Genomic DNA, 26,122 nt, shown 5'->3' with positions numbered 1-26,122 from the left:
TAGTTTGGATAGATTCATTCATTCATGTCTAATGTTATTTTTCATATAGTTGGTTTTATATATGCCTTTCTATTGCTTTTAACAATACTATTGATCTACATATGGTTTCAGATTTGGTTTATATTATGATATATTGGTCTGTATTATTGCAATATAGTTTCATAATATATATTAAATGTGTCTCATAACAATAACTATATTATTTGTTTTTTTATTAAATGTTTTGGGGTATTTTACATATATTTTATTTCTAAGATAATTTTTTTGGTCCCTTCTTTTCTTTTATTTTATTTGGTACTTGGAATTAAACTCAGGGGAATTGAGCCACATCCCCAAACCTATTTTATATGACTTTAGAGACGGTGTCTCACTGAGTTGCTTAGGGCCTCACTTTTGCTGATGCTGGCTTTGAGCTCACAATACACCTGACTCTGCCTCCCAAGGTACTTGGATTACAGTTATGCACCAACAGGTCCAGCTCTCTTCTTTTATTTAAAGAAAAACATGCTAAAATTTTGATAGAAAAATATTATATATTAAATTGAATTTATTAAATATTAAAATAGTTGTCTTTGTAATGATTAGTTTTATTTACACACATGCTATTTTATCTGCCTTTGTAAATTTTTATTTAGTTTGTGATAAGTTCCACATATTTTCCTTGAAATCCATTATACATGTGTTGTATTTAACAATATAATACTCATGTTGTATTTTGTACTCTAATTAAACCAAAAATCTTTCTGGGTTCCACAAACTATTTTTTCTCAAACTTTATTATTTTTATTTTTCTGAATCACCTCCTCTTTCCTCCTAGGCTGCAGATTTCTAATGTATTGATAAGTATAGCTCTAGTCTTATGCTATCACATACTTGTACACTGTCATTGTACACACATACTATAATTTCTACAGGTATAAGCTGCTTGGTAAGGAGTATTTCATATATATATGTACAGTTTTCATGATGAAATAACAGCAATTTCTACTTCATCTTAAGTTCATGATATTTGTTCTGTGTCCTCATCAATACATTATATTCTTTTTGTTGTTGTTGTTTCTTACTGGAAATTTAAATCAGGGGCACATAGAGACTGGGTCACACATAGTTGCTTAGGGCCTTGCTATGTTTCTGAGGCTGGCTTTAAACTCAGGATTATATTGCCTTAGCCTCACAATCCATTGGGATTAGAGGTGTGTGCAATGGAACCTGGTTCTATTTTATTTTTATATTGAAATATATATTACTTCTGTAAATAATTTATTCTTGACATTAAGAAAGCATAGAATACCATTTCCCCCCACAAATAACCCCCTCTTTTTTTTGGAAAAGATGCCATTTTTTTGGAAAAGATGTCAATAGTGCTAGATGTATAATTTATTAATGTCTAAATGCAAGTTTATTATGATGATGATGATGATGATGATGATGATGATGATGATGCTATCTATTAGTTACAAAACTTCATCTGTTCATATTATTAAAAGGTATATCATCTTTTCTATAACTTTACATACATCAGTGTGTATCAAAATGAACTTTGGGGGGTTGTGAGGTGGGGGGAGGGATCATGGGGTTAAAAATGATGGTGTAATATGATGTATATTGTTATATAAAGTATATGTATAAAGAAGTGAATTCATGTAAATATAATTTGTATAAATCCAGAGAAATAAAAAAAATTGTGCTCTATATGTGTAATAAGAATTGTAATGCATTCTGTTGTCATATATAATTAAAAAATATTTAAAAATTAAAGATAAATGCTGGCATTATGTTCTAACTGAAAATAAATACTACTCCTTTTAAAAATGGAAAAAAAAGGTCTGTTGGTCAGTTGTAAACTTTATAAAGTACAAAATGTATCCTGAACATTTGATAATACATAAACCTAGATGTAGGTATTTATAGTGTTGTCAGCAAAATTAAAAAAAAAAAACATTATGTAGAGTCATTTTTTGCAATATATACTCATAATTATATGAGATGCATTTTGTACATATACATGTATACTACCATTGTATATAATTAATAAATGATTACTACATCTCACATTAACTACATTTATTTCAAATTAATTTGTGTTTTGAAAGCACTGATATATGACACTCTTTGATATGTACACTTGGTGTGTCTTCAAATTTGTCCATTTTATGTATTATGTTCTTTTCTTTATTCTCATTTTTATAGAATTTCTTTTTCCAAATTATTAAGATTAATAAATTTTAAACAATTCAGTATATCAGTGCTGTCTGTAGATTTTCTTTTTTAACCTAAGACAAAACACATCCCAATTTTAATAGGCTTATTGTTATGTAAATGACTTTTAAAAACCTGCATATATAACACTCTTACCTGAACTTACTCTGAACTATTGATATCTGGGTGGAGAGTGTCTCAAAGTGATCCACAGAAAAGGCAGAACAGGGATGGGTCAGGATGTGAGATAGGTGGATACTGAGTATGTAGTAGTGAGTATTCATGAAAAAGTATTGGTGGAATAGGTACGGGTAGAGAAAAATGTGCTGTGAAGAAAAAAGGGAAAGAGTGACCAGCTCAAGGGTTCAGATTTAAAAAGTCTAATGGTGGATCAATGGTAGTATGAGGGTAAAGGGTAGTTTCTGTGGAGGCAGAAATAAGGTAGAAATGAAAGAAGAAGGTAACTCTGGCACAGTACCCAAGAGAAAGAGTCAAATGAACAGTACCCTCTCTCTCTCTCCCTCTCTCTCCCTCTCTATCTCTCTCATATATATATATATTGCAAACTTCTGTAACATTAGATGAATTTCAGCCAGCCTCAGCAACTTAGTGAGGCTCTAAGAAAATCAGCAAAACTCTTTTATCTTTGTAGAATATTTTATTAAAGGCTGAGAGTGTTTCTTAGTAGAAAACCATGTCTGATTTCAATTTGTCATATGAGAGAGAGAGAGAGAGATCTTGCAAAAATAAAAAAAAAGTAATCAGTGACACTGTTGGAAAACTCATCTAGGTTATTAACTACTGCTTGGGAAGTTAGTCTACTCTCCAAAATATAAAAGTGAGAGAGAAATTCTTTATTAAAGTGTATATAAGAAAAAAAGGACTTTTGACACAGCATTTAGTTGACCCAGACTGGGTCAAATTTGGCGGGGGATTAGGGTTCTGCAAAGATGATAAATCCTTGAGTTATTTGGAATAATGTGATTTTATCTAGTCTTCATAAATGAAGATTGAGGTCTAATATATATCAGGCTTGGCAAACGAAAAACATTTCAAAGAAAAGTAAATGTATGAATAAACACATAAAACAATATTTAACCAAAAGTCAACATTCAGAATATTTATGCAATTATGTAATCACCAGTAATGTAAAAACAATGACAATGAAAGTAAAAGTGAATTAATAAAAAATAAATAAATAATGTAATGAATGAATGAATTAACGGATAGCTAACAAGTGCAGAGATGTAATGTGACTGGAATTGTCAAAGTCAGCTTGTAGCCATGAAAAAGTGTAAAGATACATAGAAATGGTGTTTTACTACTTACTGAGATATACCATATGAACTACAAATTCCGCTTCTAGGTTGGAAGAGTTGAACACAGAACTCATTCACCTGGATCTCTCACTTGGGAACTGTGCAAAAAATTACCTTTTTCTTACCCTCAAATTTTATTGCTGCTTCCAAGAACACTTCCCTCTATATTCACACTATCATTGTAGACTTGTAGCATGTGAACCCCTCTACTGTTCAAGTTTTTCTTCTTTTTTTCATTGTTCTTTTTCACCTTACCCCCATATCATCCACCAAGACTTATTTTGTATAGCAAAATCTACATACTCAGCAATCACCAGTCTTATATCTTACTATATCCATTTCGTACCTTGTGCATGACCACTTTGAGATCCCCTCCATGAAAACATCAATAGTCCAAAGTGATCAGAATGGGGGTAAAAATTGTAGAATATTAAAGGTCAGTTACACAACAAGAAAGCTATAAAAAGTGGGCTTCATTTAAAGGTGAAAATAAAAAGAAAATCTTTAGACTTCACTAGTTAAAATAAAGGATCAAAAATTTATGAGTCTCAATAATTTGAATTATTCTTATGGGTCACTTTTTTAGGGGGAGGTATATAAGGACATTGCTAATGAGTTTAAAGTTCAAACTTTTTTTTATGAGACAAAGAATAGAAAAATTTAAAAATATATTAAATTAATTGATATTATTTTCATAAAAATATATATACATATTTATTCACAAATTGCTTTAACCTTATAAACAGTTATAAGTGTCAATACATTTCTCTCTGGGCTAGGTCCTATTATTGGAAGAAAACTTTACCTTAAAATAACCCCATACAGAGGCATTTAATGCAATTAACAGGCCAATAATAATAATAATAATAATAATAATAATAATAATAATAATAATTGTGGTGGGGAGGATTTCAGGTTGTGAAGCATACCTGTAATATAAGTTACTTGAAAAGACATCACAGGAGAATTTAATACATTGTCTGAAGACATATATGTATATATTATTTATAAAAAGTGTTTATGAATTCTGTAGTGAGGGTGCATAAGTCCAATACAAAGTCTTTTTTTCTTGAATATTTTTTTTTGTTGTAGATGGACACAGTATCATTAGTAGTTTGTTTGTTGGATTTTTTTAATATTTATTTGCTGGGAGCCATCAGCCAAGTAGGTATGACAAATTCCTTGCCAGCTTACTCCCATGCTGTCTAGTGGAAGGACTTCTGAAAGGTGACCTTGCTCAAGGACCAGGGCAGGATCCGTGTTTAGGGTGTTCCCCCTTTAGAATAGGGCAGTTTAGCATAATAGGAGAGTAGGGTGTTTCCCCTTTAGAATAGGGTGGTTTAGTAATAGGAGATTAGGGTGTTCCTCTTTTGGAATAGGGCGTATCCTGCTGCTGAGTTCCTCTTGAGTGCTAGGGGTCAGACAGTATTTTTTGAGAGACAGAAGCCCATGCGGTGTGGATTTAGGCAGGAGAGGATTTGGGCAGAGAACGGAGTGGATTTGGGCAGAGAACCTGGATTCCCCCAGAACGTGTTTGTAGACGGCCGGTGTGAGTTTCGGGAATAAAGAATTGCTGTTTGAATCTACAAGCTGTGTGGAGACTCGTGATTTGTGCCCAGCCAGAGACTGCGGCATTTATTTTTAGTTTTTGGCGGACACAAATCTTTGTTTGTATGTGGTCCTGAGGATTGAACCTGGGCCACCCGCATGCCAGGTGAGTGTGCTACCGCTTGAGCCACATCCCCTCTTGGGTGGCTGTTTAATGCGGTGCTGGGTGTTCAACCCAGTACCTCATGCATGCTAGGGAAGTTCTCTAACACTGATCCATAACCCTAGTCCCCAAAGTCCTTTACTTAATCCTTTTTTTAGGGGAGGGAGAACGTGTGCATGTAGTGCAGGGATTGAATCCATGGCCTTATATCAGCAAAACAAGCACTCTACTGATTAAGCTATATTCTCAGCCCTGATCTGTAGTCGGTTAACAATGACAATGGAGCAGCCTGTCATTCAGACTTTGATTCTGTGCCCACTTGGCTCAGGTTGGAGGCAGTGCCTGAAGCCTTGACCAATCACTCTCTTAAGTGAGAACTGTCCAATGCTCATGCAGCCAGTGATGAGGGGGAGGGCTTCCATAATCTTCTGTTCCCTTGGTGTCTGGAACCCGCCATTTTTTCAATCTTTTTGTAGGCTTCTGTCCTGGATCTGGAGCCCAACTCTCTGTCCTATGCAGAATCTGAAAACAAACCACATGGAGAACGCTGAGAACCCTAAGAGCCAGGAAATGGTAAGTGTGCCTTGTTATATTGAGACTGTGTAGGAAGGTGGCTTAAAGCTGACAGGAGTGGTAATTTTGGAAACTGGCAGTCCTGGCTAGGGACTCCTCGTGGTCCTCTCCAGAGTCTTGTGGCCAGAGGGTCTCTCTGTAGCTTAGATCAGCAGTTGAAAACCTGGGCATTTTTTTCCATAATTGTTTGGTGTTTTCAGCCTCTTTCTAAAGCCCTTTTTGGGCTTCCATGTGCCATGAGTCCAGCTTAGCTCCAGATTTCATAGTGAAGACTGAGATAATTAACAGGCGAGAACTACAAATCCATTTATTGTATTCATGTATGAGAGAGGCTGTTAATTTTCAGGCTTGATACTCATGAGGGTTTCTTGTTTGTTTGTTTGTTTGTTGATTATTATTATTATTATTTTTGTTTGTATGTTGTTTTCTTTTTGGTACCAGAAATTCAACCCAGAGGTGTTCATCCACAGATTCACATTCCCACACCTTTTTTAATATTTTTATTTAGAGACAGGGTCCCTTTGAATTTCTTAGGGCCTCACAAGTTTGATGATGCTGGCTTTTAACTCATTCTCTTCATGAGTCCTGAGATTTTTAAATGTAGCAGAAGCAGTATCTCAAATCCAAAACAAAAATCTGAAATCCAGAACTTCAGTTTAGCTCTCCAAAGGTCTTAGAATAAACCCCTAGTTTTCTAGCTCTCTGTTCACATATGCAAAACTAGGGTTCTCTGTTCACAGAGAATACATATAAAATAGAATAGATAGTATAATGACCATGTAATGGGGATAATGGGCCTCACTCAAACACAACTGGTGGCTAACTGAAAGATGTTAATGAGCAACATTAAGGCTTATTTCAAATGTAAAAGACCTTGAAGCCCACTTGTGGCAACACCTTCAACAAAGTCCTTTGCCCCAGGGGTGATTCCTGATTGAATTTGAAGAGAAAAGGATGGGTCATAGAAAGAATGAAAGTGAACCCTTATGGTAGTCAGGATGCTTTTCCAAAGCCTATTCTAAATGCATTATGCTTTGTGTTCTGCCCAAAACCATCATTAAACTTCTAAGTTGGCACACAAAAATGAGTTTGTTTTTTTTCTGGTATCATTCCTCATACCACATGGTGGGCGTTCTATTTCTTCTTGCTTAAATAGATTTTTTTTTTCCTTCAAAATTTATGTGACAAGCACCCAGATTCAGTTTGCATACTGAGAAATTTTGGTTCATCTCAAAACTCCACTTTCAAAATTATTAATCATTCTCCCATGTTTTATTTCAAATGTATGCATCATTTATAATGTTTTTCTTCAAGAACTGGAGGGCATTTTTAAGAGATTTTAATTTATCATTTTGAGATTTTCACATGAAAAGAAAGCAGAATAAAATTAGATGACATTAAAAAGAACGAATCTCTCCTAAATGAGGTTTTATGTGTACCAATTAAGGATATTTAAAAACTTTAATGAGTCATCAATTGAGGGTTTATTTATTTATTAATTTGTTTGTTTGTTTATTTATTTATGATCAGACAATCTGGGGTTGTGGCTCAGTGATAGAGCACTCACCTAGCACATGCAAGGTCCTGGGTTCGATCCTCAGCACCACATAAAAATAAGTAAATAAAAAATAAATAAATAAATAACCCACAGAAACATTCCAAATATTTCAGAAAACTGTTTTATTCTGGTGTGGCAGAAAAAAAAAAGTGGAACTAACTTGAATTTTAATTACATGCAATTTCAATCTCTCTCTCTCTCTCTCTCTCTCTCTCTGTACTGGGGATTGACCCCAGGGCCTCATGCTCAGAAGGCAAGCACTCTACAAGCTGAGCTATTTACTCAGCCCCATTTTTGTGGGTGGGAGACCAGGGATTGAAGTCAGGGGCACTCTACCACTGAGCCACATCCCTACCCCTATTTTGTATTTTACTTAGAGACAGGATTTCACTAAGTTGCTTAGTGCCTCACCATTGATGAGACTGGTTTTGAATTCATGATCCTTATGTATCAGTCTTATAAACAGCTGATATTACATGCATGCACCACCATGCCTGGACAACTTCAATCTTTTCTTTTTAAAGACAGTATGTGAGAGAGAGAGAGAGAGATAGGGAGAGAGAGAGAATTTTCTTTTAATATTTATTTTTCAGTTTTGGGCAGACACAACATTTTTGTTTGTATGTGGTGCTGAGGATTGAACCGGGGCTGCACGCATGCCAGGTGAGCCTGCATGCCAGGTGAGCCTGCCAGCGCTTGAGTGACATCCCCAGCCCCAACCAACTTCAATCTTAAGGGCTAAAGTACTCGCAAATTAGATCAAAGTCCATGTCAATATCTTGGTACTATATATATAAAGTTGTTGATAGACCTTATATTCCAGTGCCTCATATGTGCCAGACATAAGTGAGCTCCACTGAGCCCCAGCACCTAGAATTTTTTATGGGGGATATTGGAGATTGAACTCACGAACACTTGACTACTAAGACAAATCACCAGGATTTCTTTTTACTTTATTTAGAGACAGGATCTCACTCTGTTTCTTAGCACCTCGCTTCTGCTAATGCTGGCTTTGAAATTTTGATAATTCTTCCTCAGAATTTTCAGCAACTTGGATTACAGGCTTGCACTATAACACCCAGACCCTGGTACATTTTTAATACCTGTTTTATGTAGATTTTAACCAGTAGCCTTAACTTTTTTTCTAATATATATTTGATTTGAATCCATAACCCAGAAAACAGTGAAACAGAATCTATTTTTTATCTGCAACTCTGCTTTTGGTTATGTCAGTGTCTGAGTTAAGATTTCCCATTAAAGAATTTACTATGTCTTGTGTTCTCATTCTGACCTCCCATATGACCTAGTTCTGAGTTTTAGAATATCTGAAACAAGGTTCCCAGAGATTCCAAATTTTTTGGAGTATTTAGAAAACACCACTCTCTGAGTCTTGTCTTCTAGGGACCAGTTTGAATTTTAAGTGTGTAGCTTCTGAAGGGATGGATTAATTGGATTTTTTGCTCCTGGAAGGAATTTTCTGATATACTTTCTATCTAAAAGGTACTTTATTTGTTTCCTTTTATTAGATACTGTGAATAATGGTAAAATAAAAAATAGATATGTGGCAATATATTTAGCAAAAGGATTCCAAATTTTTTACATATATACACAAAGTTATTATTACTGGATTGTATGGCATTTTTTTACCAAGAAATATTATTTATAAATTTTTTAATTTATTTAAATACTGGAGATTAACCCCAGGGGACTTTACCAGTGTGCTACATACCCAGTCTCCAACACTTTTATTTATTTATTTATTTTTGAGGGAGGGTTTTTACTGAGTTTGTTAGGACCTTGCCAAGTTCTTGAGTCTGGTCTTTAACTTAATAAATCCCTAGTTTTCTACCTCTTATTTTCCTAAGCCACTGAGAGTACAGGCATGTACGATTTTGCACTTCTACCCCAAATTATTACTAGTGGTTATGTGGTATTTTTATTTTGGTCTTTTAAAGAACCTTAACACTTTTATAAAAATATATTTATTAAATTTATATTGTCACCAACATTTTTACATATCTGTGTACCCTTGAATCCCTATAAATTATTAGAAATTTGCTTGGTTTTGTATGGTTTGGTGCTGGGCATTGAACCCAGAGGTGCATACCACTGAGATACATCCACATTCTTTTTTATGTTATATTTTGAGACAGGCTCTCATTAAGTTGATTGCAGCCTTGTGATGTTACTGAGGCTATCTTTGTACTAACAATTCTCCTGTGGCATTTTCCATAGCTTCTAGAATTTCAGGCATATGCCACCACACATGACAATTTTAGATTTTTATAATAGCCATTCCAACAGCACTGCATAGGCTGAATAAAATCTATTTGATTAATGTGTTAAATCCCTGAGGCAAGTTTATGTCAAGTAGCCAGTGTAGGAGAGTTGTGTAAAGATTAGCAAGGATTGTGGAATGTGAAAGACATTATTATCTAAAGTACATATATGGGGCTGGGGATGTGGCTCAAGTGGTAGTGCACTTGCCTGGCATGCGTGCGGCTGGGGTTCTATCCTCAGCACCACATAAAAACAAAGATGTTGTGTCTGCCAAACACTAAAAAATAAAAAATAATAAAATTCTCTCTCTCTCTCTCTCTCTCTCTCTCTCTCTCTCTCTCTCTCTCTCTTAAAAAATAAAGTACATAGATGAAGACAGGAATTGATGTGAACATACTTTATATACAAACAGTGGTATGAAAAGTTTTTTTATATGTGTAATAAGAGTTGTGATGCATTCCACTGTCATGTATTTAAAAAATAAAACAACAAAAAATCTTTATATGTATTGCTGAGAATCAAACTCAGTGCTTTACATTTTCTAGCAAAGTAGTCTACAACTGAGACACAACTCCAGCCCATGAACCCAGCTTTTTATAGTCTCTTTGTAGTAATCAGAAACAACTTTAAAAATTAAAATTGCATTTATATCACTTTTCCTAGTACAGTAATGTATTACTAACTAAACTTATTCTTAGTATTTTTAAAAAAATAATCTAATGGATGACTGTTATTTTTCCAGAGACTATTTTATCACTTCTTTAGGCCTTGGTGAAGGGTCTTTTTTTCCAGAATATAGATTTCTTCTATTATCAAATGGGTCCATGCTAACTGTGTTGAAAATAGTGATTCTAAAACTCCACACAATCCACACATTTCCAAGACTATAGTGGAAAGGGAAAGACAATATTCACAAGCAAGAAACCATTCCCCATGGAAGCATATTATCAGTGTCCAACCTGGAGTGTAATCCAGATCTTTCAGTGGTAAGGTTGTTTAAGAACCACAACCATAGGTTTTTGGGATCCTCTAAAGTACACTGAATGGCTTTAAATCACTTACTCTTCTTCAAAATAAAATTTCTGCTACCTACTTAAAAAATAAAGCACTATGAATGAGAAAGGTTAATGAGACTTAAGTTCTGTGGAAGTATTGAGGTTAACCTCTAATTATAGTTTATAAATAGTCAAATAAGAATGGCCTTAGTGTTGTCTCAACTTTTCCAACACATGATATGAAATACTTAGAAGAACTGACATGAAATAATGAAAATGCATTTCAGGGAAGTGATATCACAGAAATTTTCAGGGTAGAATCTTGGAAATGTGGAAAAATATATTCATATACATATGCATTTCTATAGAAAAAAATAAGTAATAAGTATATGAGTATGAGGGTAAATTCAGTGTGCCTTATGCATTGTAGGTTGAAGGTAATGATAAAGTAGTAACTGAGGATATCCAGAACTCTGTAATCCTGGGAGACATTAATAGCAATTTAGAAAAAGAAAATATAGTTAAATCCCTTAGATTTACATCTGTCCTCTGTTCCTCTTATGAATAAGATTCTGTCAAATGAGATTATGTGGGTATGGTTCTCTCTGAATTAATGTTTTCTTTTGTTTTTAGGATTTTGTCAGCTATGTCATGTAAAGCCCTGTCTTAAACTCACTTTGGGGGCTCTTTTACCTCCTGTTCTGTACTGCAGAGCAGAGTCTCACCTCACTCATTCTGTGCAATGAATTGACTTTTGTCAATCATTGCAAACAATGGTTCGAAGAACAACTATATTGGAGCGTCTTTCCTATCCTATAATATGGTTGTCAGAACCTGTAGGTTAAAGGGTAGTTACTTGCTATGTTTGAAAAATCTTCCCTATAAAAAGGGCTTATATATATATATATATATATATATATATATATATATATATATATATATATATATATATATATATTTGTTTTGGAAACCCCATAAACACAGAAGAGAAGCATTTATGGTCACAAACAAAGGAATGCCAGAAGCCATTAGATAAGAGAAAATAAAAATAAATAAAATCTTCTCTTAGAGCTTTTAGAGGTAAAAAGTTTATTTCTGTTTTGTGTAATAAAACTAAAATTTCTCTTTGGCTGACAATATTTTGATGTTTTGAACTTGCTTGCAATCTCTACCTGTGTTTTGAATTCACCTATGCCTGGCTATTCCTTACCAGATAACAATCCTCTCTAAAAACCGTACATGTGCCTCATAAATTCTGGCTCCTTCTGACCAAATAACAATTCTCTATAAATCTCAGTGGAAACTTATAAATTCTAATGTCTGGAGCTGAATTTATTTCATTCTAGCGTCTGCTGGCTGCTCCTTGTCAATCACATGTCATTTGGAAGACAATGTCAGAACCACAGGGGCCCACCACAGATGTTGGATCACACACCTGCACTCCATTGCTCCAGGCCCAGTTCCCTGCTGGATCCCACTCACTGACATCTCTGTTCTTCACCATGGTCATGAATTCCACTCAGTCAAAAATGGCACTTGCTGGTTCAGTCATGATGAGCAACAGGAGATCTAAAGGTTCTCCAGGAAATTCTGGTCATGGGATTCTCAAAAACTTCAAGGTATTGGCCTAGCAATATTTCAAGAATGAAGAAGTTGGCACTGTGGGTTTTGATTCATTCAGGAGCCATTAAGTGTTGAGGAATCTCCTTTCAGTAAAAGCTCTGAAGATCCCATGCAGGCAAGGCTTTTCAAGGAGTGGCAAAAGGTCCCAGGAATCCAGGCCCATTGGGGTCTAAAATGTGAGGTTCATGTGAGTTTTGGCTCTCAACTATACCTCAAAAGGCTTTAACAGCAAAATCATGTAAACTCCTGGCTGAGATTCCCAGTGCTCTGGAGAAAGCCTCCCTTGGCCTAGATCTCAGTTTCCAAAGGCTCCTCAAATGCCTGGCCTTGTAAAATCCCAACACAATTCATGGCAATAGTTCTCTGAGATCAGTTCCAGAACTCAGTCTCTAATGGCATCACACCAGAGTTCAAGCTGAGCTGGACCCAGTCATCTTTTCCAACCACCACACAAAAGACCACTATTCTAACAAAAACACTCCCACATGGCCCTCATCTTCTTCGATACAGACACTCATCATAACATTCTGGCTGGGGATTTCCATAGGGGGAGCAGTCTAAGATGGTGTGTAAAGTAAGCTCTCATGCCCATCATATGCCAAATGTCATGGTGGCCTGGACACCCTTCCTGAGAAACAGGATAGATAAAATAGTTCTGTAGTTAATACTACTCTGCTTCTCCTATTAGAGGCCTCCTGCCTGCCAGGGGTAGATTCTTTATGTGCACTGGACTCATGAAAAAACCCAAATACCTGTGTGCTAGTTACCGGAGGGCTTGCAACAACTCATTTGACCCAGAGGATACCTGTTCTTACTTCATAGGGGTCAGGAGCCTGACCAGAGGAAGGCAAGAGACTTCATCCAATATTACACTTCTTTTTCATCCTTTTAGAGTTGGATGGACACATGGGATTTTTCTTGTGAATTCTGGAGTGCTGTGAATGTAATTCACAGCCACACCCTGGGCCAAGAGTCTGATTCAGACACAGCTTTTACAAAGCACTTTACCTTAAAAGGCACAAATTAGGCCTCATTATTTCCATTTGAAACTGTTTTCTTGAGGATTCCCAAAGGAGTTCCCCAAGGCAAACACCTTCCTGACATTCAGTGGAACAGAACAATAGGTAAGAAAAAAGCCTGGAGAAAAACTTTTCTTTAATTGAACACTGTGGCACTGACAACTCCTAATCATGCAACTTGGGTTGCTATCTATCCAAGCAGGGATTCTCCGGAGAGATCCTTACCAGTCATGCTAATTTTTGAGTTTTTTGAGATGCTTGGCATTCCCTTCAGCAATGCAGTCCATGGCCATGTCACAGAGCTTGAAGGTGGTACACATCTTGGACACAAAGCCAGGAAACCTTCACAGAGTGGACAAAATTCAGGAAGAATGCAGGAACCAAGGATGTTGGCAGGTATTGCCCATCTGCAAGGCAAGCAGAAGTCCATTCAAAATTGGCCATGAGGAGACCTGCAAAGATTTCCGCTAAACAGGACACATTCACGGCTGCATTCTTTTCTCTACTCTCTTTAACCAAAAACCTAGTGGGATCCACAGACATAGAAAGACTCACTAGTTAACAGTCCATTACAAACCAACAACAACAACAAAACAAAAAAAACCAAAACAAAACAAAAAAACGATTTGCCTTCATGTTCTCAGAACATGAGACAAAATGACAAATTGAAACACACACCCACTAAGGCACACAAACCACCCCTGTATTTGGTCTGCATCTATCCACTCTGTCCTCTGACTGGTGGGTGAAAATATGTTCCCCAGCAGTGGCCTGTCCTGTCTCAGCTCTGGTCTCCTTGGCCATCTCTGTGTAGTTGTCAGGAGCCTGCAATGAGCCAACACTTCTATCTCAGGAAAGGCCCCTGTTCAGACTATTCAAGGCATTTGGCTATCCACACATCACTAGGTGCCATTAAAGAATGACTCTGGCCTTGGTACAGACAAACAAGTGAGCCCACTGGGACTGCAACTGCCTCTGGGTGCCTCGCCTCCTGGATCCCAAGTTCAGAGATTTCCATCACCAAGAAAGTGAGGTGAGGTCACTTCCTTCAGGGAAGTGAATGAGGTCACTGCCTTGGCAACCATTTTGTCCTAACAGTTGTTTCCAAGGGTCCCATGAGAGGGAGGCTGCCCCAACTTCCTAGGACATTTTCACAAGACAGAAAGGTCTATATACCCTAGGAGCCAAGGATCAGCAATCCACAGAGGCCTCATTGTGTCCATATTCCCTGCATTGAGAAGAGAGAGGCTGATTCTGCCACATCCCTTCATCCTGACTGGGTTGTTAGCCATGGAAGTTGACTTTAGAACTCACAGGTCCTACCTAGCTGCCTACATTTGCTCCAGGGATCATTTCTGCATCTACCTTTGAGCTTCTCAGCAGCTGTAGGATTCCCTACATACCTGTATGGCAAGATCAACTCAGGACATGCTGTTATGTGAAAATAGATAGTGGGAACAGAGTATGGTTAAGGGTCATATCATGTTCGATTTGGATTAGGAGTCATTCTGCTGAATGAATACAGGAATTGGGCAACTGGGATATTTATAAGAATGTAAGGTGAAATGTAAGTAGGAAAATAGAAAACTAGGTAAGATCTCAAGCACACAAAAGTGTTGGGCCCTTGGTTTGGATACATAGTTTTGAATTATGTTCTGGAGAGATGAATCCTCTAAATCCATAGACAATGGCATAAGATCATGTACCTGGGACTACTGAATGTAGAAGAGAACTTCCAGTGAAATAGAGATAGTAGGCAGGATTCCAGTGTAGGGTAAAGAAGAAGGGTGAGTTTAGGATTTGGACCAGAGGCCCTCTTTGCCTTCGAATAAATTTCCATCAGAGTGTAAATGGGAATGTCAGCACACATGAAGAGTCAGTCACAACAAGGCACTTGGGGAAATATCAATACGGATGTTAGTTGATCTGGCAAAGTACAAAATGAGTGATAAGATCAGGGATATTTTCAACAGGGGGGTGGTTGAATACACTATCCTAGGAAGAAAAATGTGTATAATCACCATAGGATTGAAATTTGAAAACAATAGGCAACGCAGATGTAGATGATTTTAGTAATCCATGCTCTCATTAAAATTAGTCTTTGGTAGAAGAATAAGATAAGTGTGAGTTTTGCATTTTGTGTCCAGAAGATAATGTGATGAAAGGAATACATGGAGCAGGTGACATGCGTATTTCTTCCACCATTTCTGGGAGCATGTTTTGAAACAGTATCATTTAGAGTTTGGGGATAAAAATAGGTGTGCCCTGGGTCTACGTATATAGAGATGATGCATGAGTAGACCATACGGTGAATAAAAAATATAAAAGGTTACTATTTTAAATAATGGATTGAATTGATATTTTAAAAAATACATGAAATCTGTTTTTCACATACAAACACTCAATCCAAGTAGTTATACATGTAGTGGTAATATTAGGGTTACTAATTATAACAAACTGTGTTTGAGTTTTGCTTCAAAAATGATGATGGAAATCAAGAGTAATGTGTTATAAAAGAAATCTCTTGAAAAAGCAAGTAAATCAACATGGAAAAATACATGGGTTCTGATACAGGGAGTAAATGAAGGTAAATCATATGCATATCAATTGGTGAATTGTGGATGAAATGATACATCCTAAGATGTATATATACAGAATAAATAAGAATATAATAATTTTGATTGAAAATTTACTTCAAAATACACATCATGTTCCATATGAATGTACTTTCATTGATGTTAAACTGAGTCACTGCTGAAATATTAGGCTTAGTACTCAATACTCCCTGAAGTTCATTTTGAGTGTTCAGAAATGAATATGTATGTCAAGAAAATGAATATTTCTGAGAAATACCTTGTGAAAAGTTGATTATAAATCCACACAGAAAGACATGGAAGAATCAAGGTAGTATAAGTATATGACACATATATTCATGTTTGTAAATCCAAAATATATATACATATTTAATACATTAAAGTGTAATAGTACGTATGCCAATTGAAATTCATAAAGGGATATATATCCTTCACACATATACCCAAAACATTCGTTTTCCTATACATTTTGTCATGTATAAACTTGTTTAAGTATAAAGCTCACCACAGCTTGAATATTCAGTTACCTCAGTGTATTGGGGGGCAGTGATTTCTTCATGAAATTCGTATTTTCCAAAGTGAGAGTACTCTCAAGAATATACCTGTGATAGCAGTAGGATTATATATATGTACATAAAATTGTACATTGTGACCCAGGCGGCAGAGACTGGGTGTCAGGAAGTTATATATTTGTTAATTTTGATAATTCATGGAGAAGGAAAATGAGAAAAATATGTGAAAGGTTTTATAATATGTATCTCTGATGAAGCAAAAGGCAAGTCCAAGTACACACCATGCCTCCTTTCAAATGCCTCTACATCTATCCCTTTAGGATTATTTTTATCTGTTAGGATAAGTAGTAGAGTCTAGGAGGTAATGGGTTAGTGTCAGAGATTCAATATTTCAAATGGCAAAATGGAAAATGAGTCTAATATACATGCGAGCATGTGGCACACAAAAATCTTCCACTGTCATCCACCACAATGCCTTGACATTACTATCACCCCAAATAAGACACAATAAGAGGAGAAGAGGAAAAAATCTGTGAATACATATCTGGAATTGGAAATTCTGAGCAGCTCACAAACTTGGGTGTGGCACAAGAGATCCCAAAAGTAGGGGACAGGGTAAACATTCCACAAACATGGGAGCTTTGCTGGCCTTATGACTTCTTGACTATCTGCCTCTGACATTTGTGCACTAGACATATAGCTTTGTGCTTTAGCTTCCTTTGTAGTGAGACCATCAAAGATTGGTCTGAATCTATGTGAACAGGAGAACATGGGTTCATATTTTTCAATACGAACAGGAGGCAGCAGACCTGAATCTTCTCTTTGTTGGTAACTGTGGCCATTGGGGTATGAATGTCTCTTGGCTGCATTGTGAAGCCTTTGGGTCACTCTCAATTTTAAATGGCATTTCTTGCAGCTTCCCTGGAAAATTGGTGTTTGTTTTTGAAATACAAAAAGTCAACAGAGACACAGTTCTGGAGGCATCTCTGTCACGTGGGGTGAGTCAGGGTCTGAAGGAAAAAACACAAACTGGGCTGCTATCCCATATATCTTTCCCACTGGAGCATAGCAACTTGATACTGAGCATCACGCCTAATCCTCTCCCCACAACAACATGCCTTTACATTTTAGGGTGTGCTGGCTGCACCTTGTCAGTCACATGTCATTTGGAAGCCAATGACAGAACCACAGGGGCCCACCACAGATGTTGGATCACACACCTGCACTCCATTGCTCCAGGCCCAGTTCCCTGCTGGATCCTACTCACTGACATCTCTGTTCTTCACCATGGTCATGAATTCCACTCAGTCAGAAACGGCACTCGCTGGTTCAGTCATGATGAGCAACAGGAGATCTAAAGGTTCTCCAGGAAATTCTGGTCATGGGATTCTCAAAAACTTCAAGGTATTGGCCTAGCAATATTTCAAGAATGAAGAAGTTGGCACTGTGGGTTTTGATTCATTCAGGAGCCATTAAGTGTTGAGGAATCTCCTTTCAGTAAAAACTCTTAAGATCCCATGCAGGCAAGGCTTTTCAAGGAGTGGCAAAAGGTCCCAGGAATCCAGGCCCATTGGGGTCTAAAATGTGAGGTTCATGTGAGTTTTGGCTCTCAACTATACCTCAAAAGGCTTTAACAGCAAAATCATGTAAACTCCTGGCTGAGATTCCCAGTGCTCTGGAGAAAGCCCCCCTTGGCCTAGATCTCAGTTTCCAAAGGCTCCTCAAATGCCTGGCCTTGTAAAATCCCAACACAATTCATGGCAATAGTTCTCTGAGATCAGTTCCAGAACTCAGTCTCTAATGGCATCACACCAGAGTTCAAGCTGAGCTGGACCCAGTCATCTTTTCCAACCACCACACAAAAGACCACTATTCTAACAAAAACACTCCCACATGGCCCTCATCTTCTTCGATACAGACACTCATCATAACATTCTGGCTGGGGATTTCCATAGGGGGAGCAGTCTAAGATGGTGTGTAAAGTAAGCTCTCATGCCCATCATATGCCAAATGTCATGGTGGCCTGGACACCCTTCCTGAGAAACAGGATAGATAAAATAGTTCTGTAGTTAATACTACTCTGCTTCTCCTATTAGAGGCCTCCTGCCTGCCAGGGGTAGATTCTTTATGTGCACTGGACTCATGAAAAAACCCAAATACCTGTGTGCTAGTTACCGGAGGGCTTGCAACAACTCATTTGACCCAGAGGATACCTGTTCTTACTTCATAGGGGTCAGGAGCCTGACCAGAGGAAGGCAAGAGACTTCATCCAATATTACACTTCTTTTTCATCCTTTTAGATTTGAATGGACACATAGGATTTTTCTTGTGTTTCTTGGGGTGCTGAGAATGTAATTCACAGCCACACCCAGGGCCAAGAGTCTGATTCAGACACAGCTTTTACAAAGCACTTTACCTAAAAAGGCACAGATTAGGCCTCATCATTTTCATTTGAAACTGTTTTCTTGAGGATTCCCAAAGGAGTGCCCCAAGGCAAACACCTTCCTGACATTCAGTGGAAAAGAACAATAGGTAAGAAAGAAGCCTGGAGAAAAGCTTTTCTTTTAATTGAACACTGTGGCACTGATGGCTCCTAATCATGCAACGTGGGTTGCTATCTAGCCAAGCAGGGATTCTCCAGAGAGATCCTTACCAGTCATGCTAATTTTTGAGTTTTTTGAGATGCTTGGCATTCCCTTCAGCAATGCAGTCCATGACCATGTCACAGAGCTTGAAGGTGGTACACATCTTGGACACAAAGCCAGGAACCCCTTCAGAGAGTGGACAAAATTCAGGAAGAATGCAGGAACCAAGGATCTTGGCAGGTGTTGCCCATCTGCAAGGCAAGCAGAAGTTCATTCAAAATTGGCCATGAGGATTCCAGCAAAGATTTCCATCAGACAGGACACATTCATGGCTGCATTCTTCTCTCTACTCTTTTAAGCACAAACCCAGTGGGGTCCACTGACATAAAAAGACTCACTAGTTAACAGTCCATTTCAAACCACCACCACCACCAACAACAACAACAAAAAACAATGATTTGCCTTCATGTTCTCAGAACAGGAGACAAAAATGACAAATTGAAACACACACCCACTAAGGCACACAAACCACCCCTGTATTTGGTCTGCATCTATCCACTCTGTCCTCTGACTGGTGGGTGAAAATATGTTCCCCAGCAGTGGCCTGTCCTGTCTCAGCACTGGTCTCCTTGGCCATCTCTTTGTAGCTGTCAGGAACCTGCAATGAGCCAACACTTCTATCTCAGGAAAGGCCCCTGTTCAGACTATTCAAGGCATTTGGCTATCCACACATCACTAGGTGCCATTAAAGAATGACTCTGGCCTTGGTACAGACAAACAAGTGAGCCCACTGGGACTGCAACTGCCTCTGGGTGCCTCGCCTCCTGGATCCCAAGTTCAGAGAGTTCCATCACCAAGGAATTGAGGTGAGGTCACTTCCTTCAGGGAAGTGAATGAGGTCACTGCCTTGGCAACCATTTTGTCCTAACAGTTGTTTCCAAGGGTCCCATGAGATGGAGGCTGCCCCACCTTCCTGGGACATTTTCACAAGACAGAAATGTCTATATACCCTAGGAGCCCGGGATCTCAATCCACACAGGCCTAATTGAGTCAATCTTCCCTGCAGTGAGAAGAGAGAGGCTGATTCTGCCACATCCCTTCATCCTGACTGGGTTGTTGGCCATGGAAGATTACTTTAGACCTCACATGTCCTACCTAGCTGCCTACATTTGCTCCAGGGATTATTTCTGCATCTACCTTTGAGCTTCTCAGCAGCTGTAGGATTCCCTACATACCTGTATGGCAAGATCAACTCAGGACCTGCTGTTATTTGAAAATAGATTGAGGGAACAGAGTATGGTTAAGGGTCATATCATGTTCGATTTGGATTAGGAGTCATTCTGCTGAATGAATACAGGAATTGGGCAACTGGGATATTTATAAGAATGTAAGGTGAAATGTAAGTAGGAAAATAGAAAACTAGGTAAGATCTCAAGCACACAAAAGTGTTGGGCCCTTGGTTTGGATACATAGTTTTGAATTATGTTCTGCAGAGATGAATCCTCTAAATCCATAGACAATGGCATAAGATCATGTACCTGGGACTACTGAATGTAGAAGAGAACTTCCAGTGAAATAGAGATAGTAGGCAGGATTTCAGTGTCGGGTAAAGAAGAAGAGTGAGGTTAGGGTTTGGATCATAGACCCTTTTTGACATCGAATGAATTTCTATTAGAGTGTAAATGGGAATGTCACCACACATGAAGAGTCAGTCACAACAAGGCACTTGGGGAAATATCAATACGGATGTTAGTTGATCTGGCAAAGTACAAAATGAGTGATAAGATCAGGGATATTTTCAACAGGGGGGTGGTTGAATACACTATCCTAGGAAGAAAAATGTGTATAATCACCATAGGATTGAAATTTGAAAACAATAGGCAACGCAGATGTAGATGATTTTAGTAATCCATGCTCTCATTAAAATTAGTCTTTGGTAGAAGAATAAGATAAGTGTGAGTTTTGCATTTTGTGTCCAGAAGATAATATGAGGAATGGAATACATGGAGTAGGTGACATGCGTATTTCTTCCACCATTTTTGGGAGCATGTTTTGAAACAGTATCATTTAGAGTTTGGGGATAAAAATAGGTGTACCCTGGGTCTACCTATATAGAGATGATGCATGAGTAGACCATACGGTGAATAAAAAATATAAAAGGTTACTATTTTAAATAATGGATTGAATTGATATTTTAAAAAATACATAAAATCTGTTCTTCACATACAAACACTCAATCCAAGTAGTTATACATGTAGTGGTAATATTAGGGTTACTAATTATAACAAACTGGGTTTGAGTTTTGCTTCAAAAATGATGATGGAATTCAAAAGTAATGTGTTGTAAAAGAAATCTCTTGAAAAAGCAAGTAAAGCAACATGGAGAAATATATGGGTTCTGATACAGGGAGTGAATGAAATTGAATCACATGCATATCAATTTGTACATTGTGGATGAAATGATACATCCTATGATGTATATATACAGAATAAATAGGAATATAACAATTTTGATTGAAAATTTACTTCAAAATACACATTATGTTCCATATAAATATACTTTCATTGATGTTAAACTGGGTCACTTACTGTAGAAATATTAGGCTTAGTACTCAATATTCCCTGAAGTTCATTTTGAGTGTTCAGAAATGAATATGTATGTCAAGAAAATGAATATTTCTGAGAAATACCTTGTGAAAAGTTGATTATAAATCCACGCAGAAAGACATGGAAGAATCAAGGTAGTATAAGTATATGACACACATATTCATGTTTGCAAATCCAATCTATCTATATATATATATATATACAAACATATTTAATACATTAAAGTGTAATAGTACGTATGCCAATTGAAATTCATAAAGGGATATATATCCTTCACACATATACCCAAAATATTTGTTTTCCTATACATTTTTTCATGTATAAACTTGTTGAAGTATAAAGCTCACCACAGCTTGAATATTCAGTTACCTCAGTGTATTGGGGGGCAGTGATTTCTTCATGAAATTCGTATTTTCCAAAGTGAGAGTACTCTCAAGAATATACCTGTGATGGCGGTAGGATTATATATATGTACATAAAATTGTACATTGTGACCCAGGTGACAGAGACAGGGTGTCAGGAAGTTATATATTTGTTAATTTTGATAATTCATGGAGAAGTAAAACGAGAAAAATGTGTGACAGTTTTTATAATATGTATCTCTGATGAAGCAAAAGGCAAGTCCAAGTACACACCATGCCTCTTATCAAAGCCTCTACTTCTATTCTTTTAGGATTATTTTTATTGATGTTAGGATAAGTAGTAGAGTCTAGGAGGTAATGGGTTAGTGTCAGAGATTCAATATTTCAAATGGCAAAATGGAAAATGAGTCTAATATACATGCGAGCATGTGGCACACAAAAATCTTCCACTGTCATCCACCACAATGCCTTGACATTACTATCACCCCAAATAAGACACAATAAGAGGAGAAGAGGAAAAAAATCTGTGAATACATATCTGGAATTGGAAATTCTGAGCAGCTCACAAACCTGGGTGTGGCACAAGAGATCCCAAAAGTAGGGGACAGGGTAAACATTCCACAAACATGGGAGCTTTGCTGGCCTTATGACTTCTTGACTATCTGCCTCTAACATTTGTGCACTAGACATATAGCTTTGTGCTTTAGCTTCCTTTGTAGTGAGAACATCAAAGCATGGTCTGAATCTATGTGAACAGTAGAACATGGGTTCATATTTTCCAATATGAACAGGAGGCTGCAGATCTAAATCTTCTCTTTGTAGGTAACTGTGGCCATTGGGGTGTGAATGTCTCCCTGGTGGAATTGTGAAGCCTTTGGGTCACCCTCAAGTTTTAATGGCATTTCTTGCAGCTTCCCTGGAAAATTGGTGTTTGTTTTTGAAATACAAAAAGTCAACAGAGACACAGTGCTGGAGGGATCTCTGTCATGTGGGGTGAGTCAGGGTCTGAAGGAAAAAACACAAACTGGGCTGCTATCCCATATATCTTTCCCACTGGAGCATAGCAACTTGATACTGAGCATCACACCTAATTCTCTCCCCACAACAACATGCCTTTACATTTTATGGTCTGCTGGCTGCACTTTGTCAGTCACATATCATTTGGAAGCCAATGACAGAACTACAGGGGCCCACCACAGATGTTGGATCACACACCTGTACTGCATTGCTCCAGGCCCAGTTCCCTGCTGGATCCTACTCACTGGCATCTCTGTTCTTCACCATGGTCCTGAATTCCATTCAGTCTAAAACGGCACTCGCTGGTTCAGTCATGATGAGCAACAGGAGATCTAAAGGTTCTCCAGGGAATTCTGGTCATGGGATTCTCAAAAACTTCAAGGTATTGGCCTAGCCATATTTCAAGATCTGTGTCTCTCTACACCATCTCTGGAGTATGTGGCTCTGGCTGGATCTCACCACACTGTGTGTTTTGTGCTGAAGTTTCTTCTTTTGTCACTATATTTTAAACATTTTGCACATCTGAAACTATTCTTGTTCATCATTCTTTACTAGTGTGCATGGAATCCCTTCCAGAAAATATACTGTAATTTATTTATTCAAACCTGCATTGGCCTCTTATACTGGCCATAGCCAGGTAGCTGGACTCTAGAGATGCAGCTCTCCTCTCATACACATACCCCAGCAAGTTCTCAGATCTAAGGATGGCCATCTCTGCAGAGGTTGTTTCAGCGCCTCTCCTTGCCTACCCTCTTCACATAGCTTCCAGCCTTACAGGCTAAGTCTAATAGTCTTCCCTATCTCTGGGTAGAGTCCATATCCTTGCCCTGGTGTGGGAGGATAGAGACTGAGATTATGGTGGCACTGACCTGCCTTGTTTGATGGCAGTCTGGTGCCTTGTTCTGATGGAGGCTGCCCATGGCCCCTGATGACCCTCCTTATGGTAGCCAGACCCAAGTAGTGGGGACCGGAGTCAGGTCTATTGGTAGACCTTCCTAAGTAGCCTTGGGGAGCTGCTGAGTGGACAGAAACCAGAGTTCCCAGGTCAGCCTAGTTGGGCCTGGCACACAGTGAGCCCCATTCAGCACTCTGATACATGGACCTGGGCTGATCTGGGACATAGGGGTGTTAAGAGCTGATTTATTCTCATTCATATAGCCTATCTCATTCCCAGGGGTGCTCTCTGGCCCTCCAGTCAATACCTCAGCACTCTTAACTGGCCCTCATGAATCACAGTCCATAGAATTGAATCTCCACAGTTGGTAGATGTCAAACAAGGGTTTAAGGTCAAATTTGGGGTCATTTGGGTTAAATGGTACTGAAATTCTTTCTTTTCTTCTTGACTGCAGGTCATCTCAGGGCCTTGGTTTTAGAGTGGGGTAGGTAATATTCTCTCTCATAGAATCCCTATGTGCCAAACTTCAGGGCCTGGTGTGCCCAGGAACCCATTTGGGAACCTGGTGACTGGGGTGCTTTAGAGAAGTGGAGGGGAAAACCCTCAGGCCCTCAGCAAGCAGAGGCCCTGAGATAAGTGGGAAATCCCACACAAATCTATACCCGTGGGGTTCCTGATGGGTGGAGGGACCATGATGTTGCCTAGCAGTGAAAGGCAATGTACAAATTTAATCTTTGGATTTATGACTCCATTTCTCTGCAGCAAACGTCATGGGAAATGTCAGGCCAAGGCTGAAGCTGGGTGAGGGGCCCATCCAGAAAGAGGGTGGGGTTGAGGAGGCTGAAGGACAAAGGGATTTAAGCCAGCATGAGACTTCAGGCACCTCACCACCTCCTGGGAGCACTCTCAGATTGCTCCTTGCTTGTTTAGATCCCCAGCACTGTGTCCTCAATTTGCCCCAGCCATTGTAACCTTGTTAATATGTTGCTTTTATTTGCCCTCCTGCCAGAGCCCAGATGGGGCTGGCTCAGGGACCTTCCAGAAGTTCCCCCCTCCCCAAAGATTGGGAAGCCTTAGGATCAGCTTGTGAATTATTGGCTGGCTGTGTGACCTTGGGTAGCACCGGCCTTCCCTGGTAACTGGAGGCCTCATCTATAAACCACAGCTGTTGACCAGAGGTGGTGTTCCTAGCTCAGTGCCTTTATGAGTAGGAAACACTCCAAATCCTGGGATTGTTAGGTGTCGGGCTCTGGAAGAGATGGGTGGGGCTGGGTGCAGGGCCAGGATGAAGATTGGCTTGTAGCATCTCACAGTAGCCCCAGCACCTGGAGCAGAACCCACACTGTAGGTGCTCAGTAAAAATAGTGAGTGAACATCGAAGGCAGACAAGGTCTTAAGCTGACTGGGAGACTTGACTTCAACAAAGGGGAGAGGTTAAGTTTGGGACCATAAAGACTTCCTTCCATACCCCAAAATTCTTACTCCTGGGGGACAACTCTAAGAGCCAGGTGGCCCCTCACTGAGGGTTCCAGGTCAGAGTGTGTGGACTGCTTCTTTGGCATGTAGGTTCTCCTCACACCTTGCTTCCTATGACAGGAAGATAACAGGTTTCTGTTGTCCCACTGCCTTTTCACTCTCCCTTGGGCCAGACTGGAGCTTAGCCTGCCTCTGGATTCATAGCTAGCCAAGTCCCTGTAGAGGTTGGGAATGTTTACAGTTGTGGAGACTAAGGATAGAATTTGCATGTCTGGACTGTGAGTGTGGGTAAACAAATATGGCTGTGTGTGCATGAGGACATGTGTCTGGAGTATGCATATAAGAGAATGAATTTGCATCTCTTTGGAGATGTCCAACTGTATACCTAGGTATTGTGTGTATTCGTATCTGTGTGCATGAACTGTTTTTGTGAGTCTGTATTTGTGTGATTCATAAGTTTGTGGGAAAGAGTAAGGCTGATTGTGTGCCTGTGTGGTGTGAGGTATGTGTGTGTATTACCCTTCCCTTGTTGCACCCCGCCACTCAGCCTGGCACCTTGTTGCAGCTATGTTTGCATCTTGGGATTTGGCAGCCCAAGAAAATGGGAATACAAAATAAAGGACACAGAATAGAGAAATGGAAAAAAAGGCAGAGGGCAGAGTGTGGGGTAAAGGTGTGAGCAGAAATGACCAGAGCATGCAGGGAAATCAGGGGCATAGGAAGTGGCTCTTCCCAGCCCTGAGTGCTTCCATTTGGGCAGGTTCTGCAGCCACTGCCCAGAGGCAGCATATGACATGG

This window comes from Callospermophilus lateralis (assembly GCF_048772815.1).
Source record: "Callospermophilus lateralis isolate mCalLat2 chromosome 11 unlocalized genomic scaffold, mCalLat2.hap1 SUPER_11_unloc_1, whole genome shotgun sequence".
Lineage (NCBI taxonomy): Eukaryota > Metazoa > Chordata > Mammalia > Rodentia > Sciuridae > Callospermophilus > Callospermophilus lateralis.
This window is presented reverse-complemented; position numbering follows the sequence as displayed.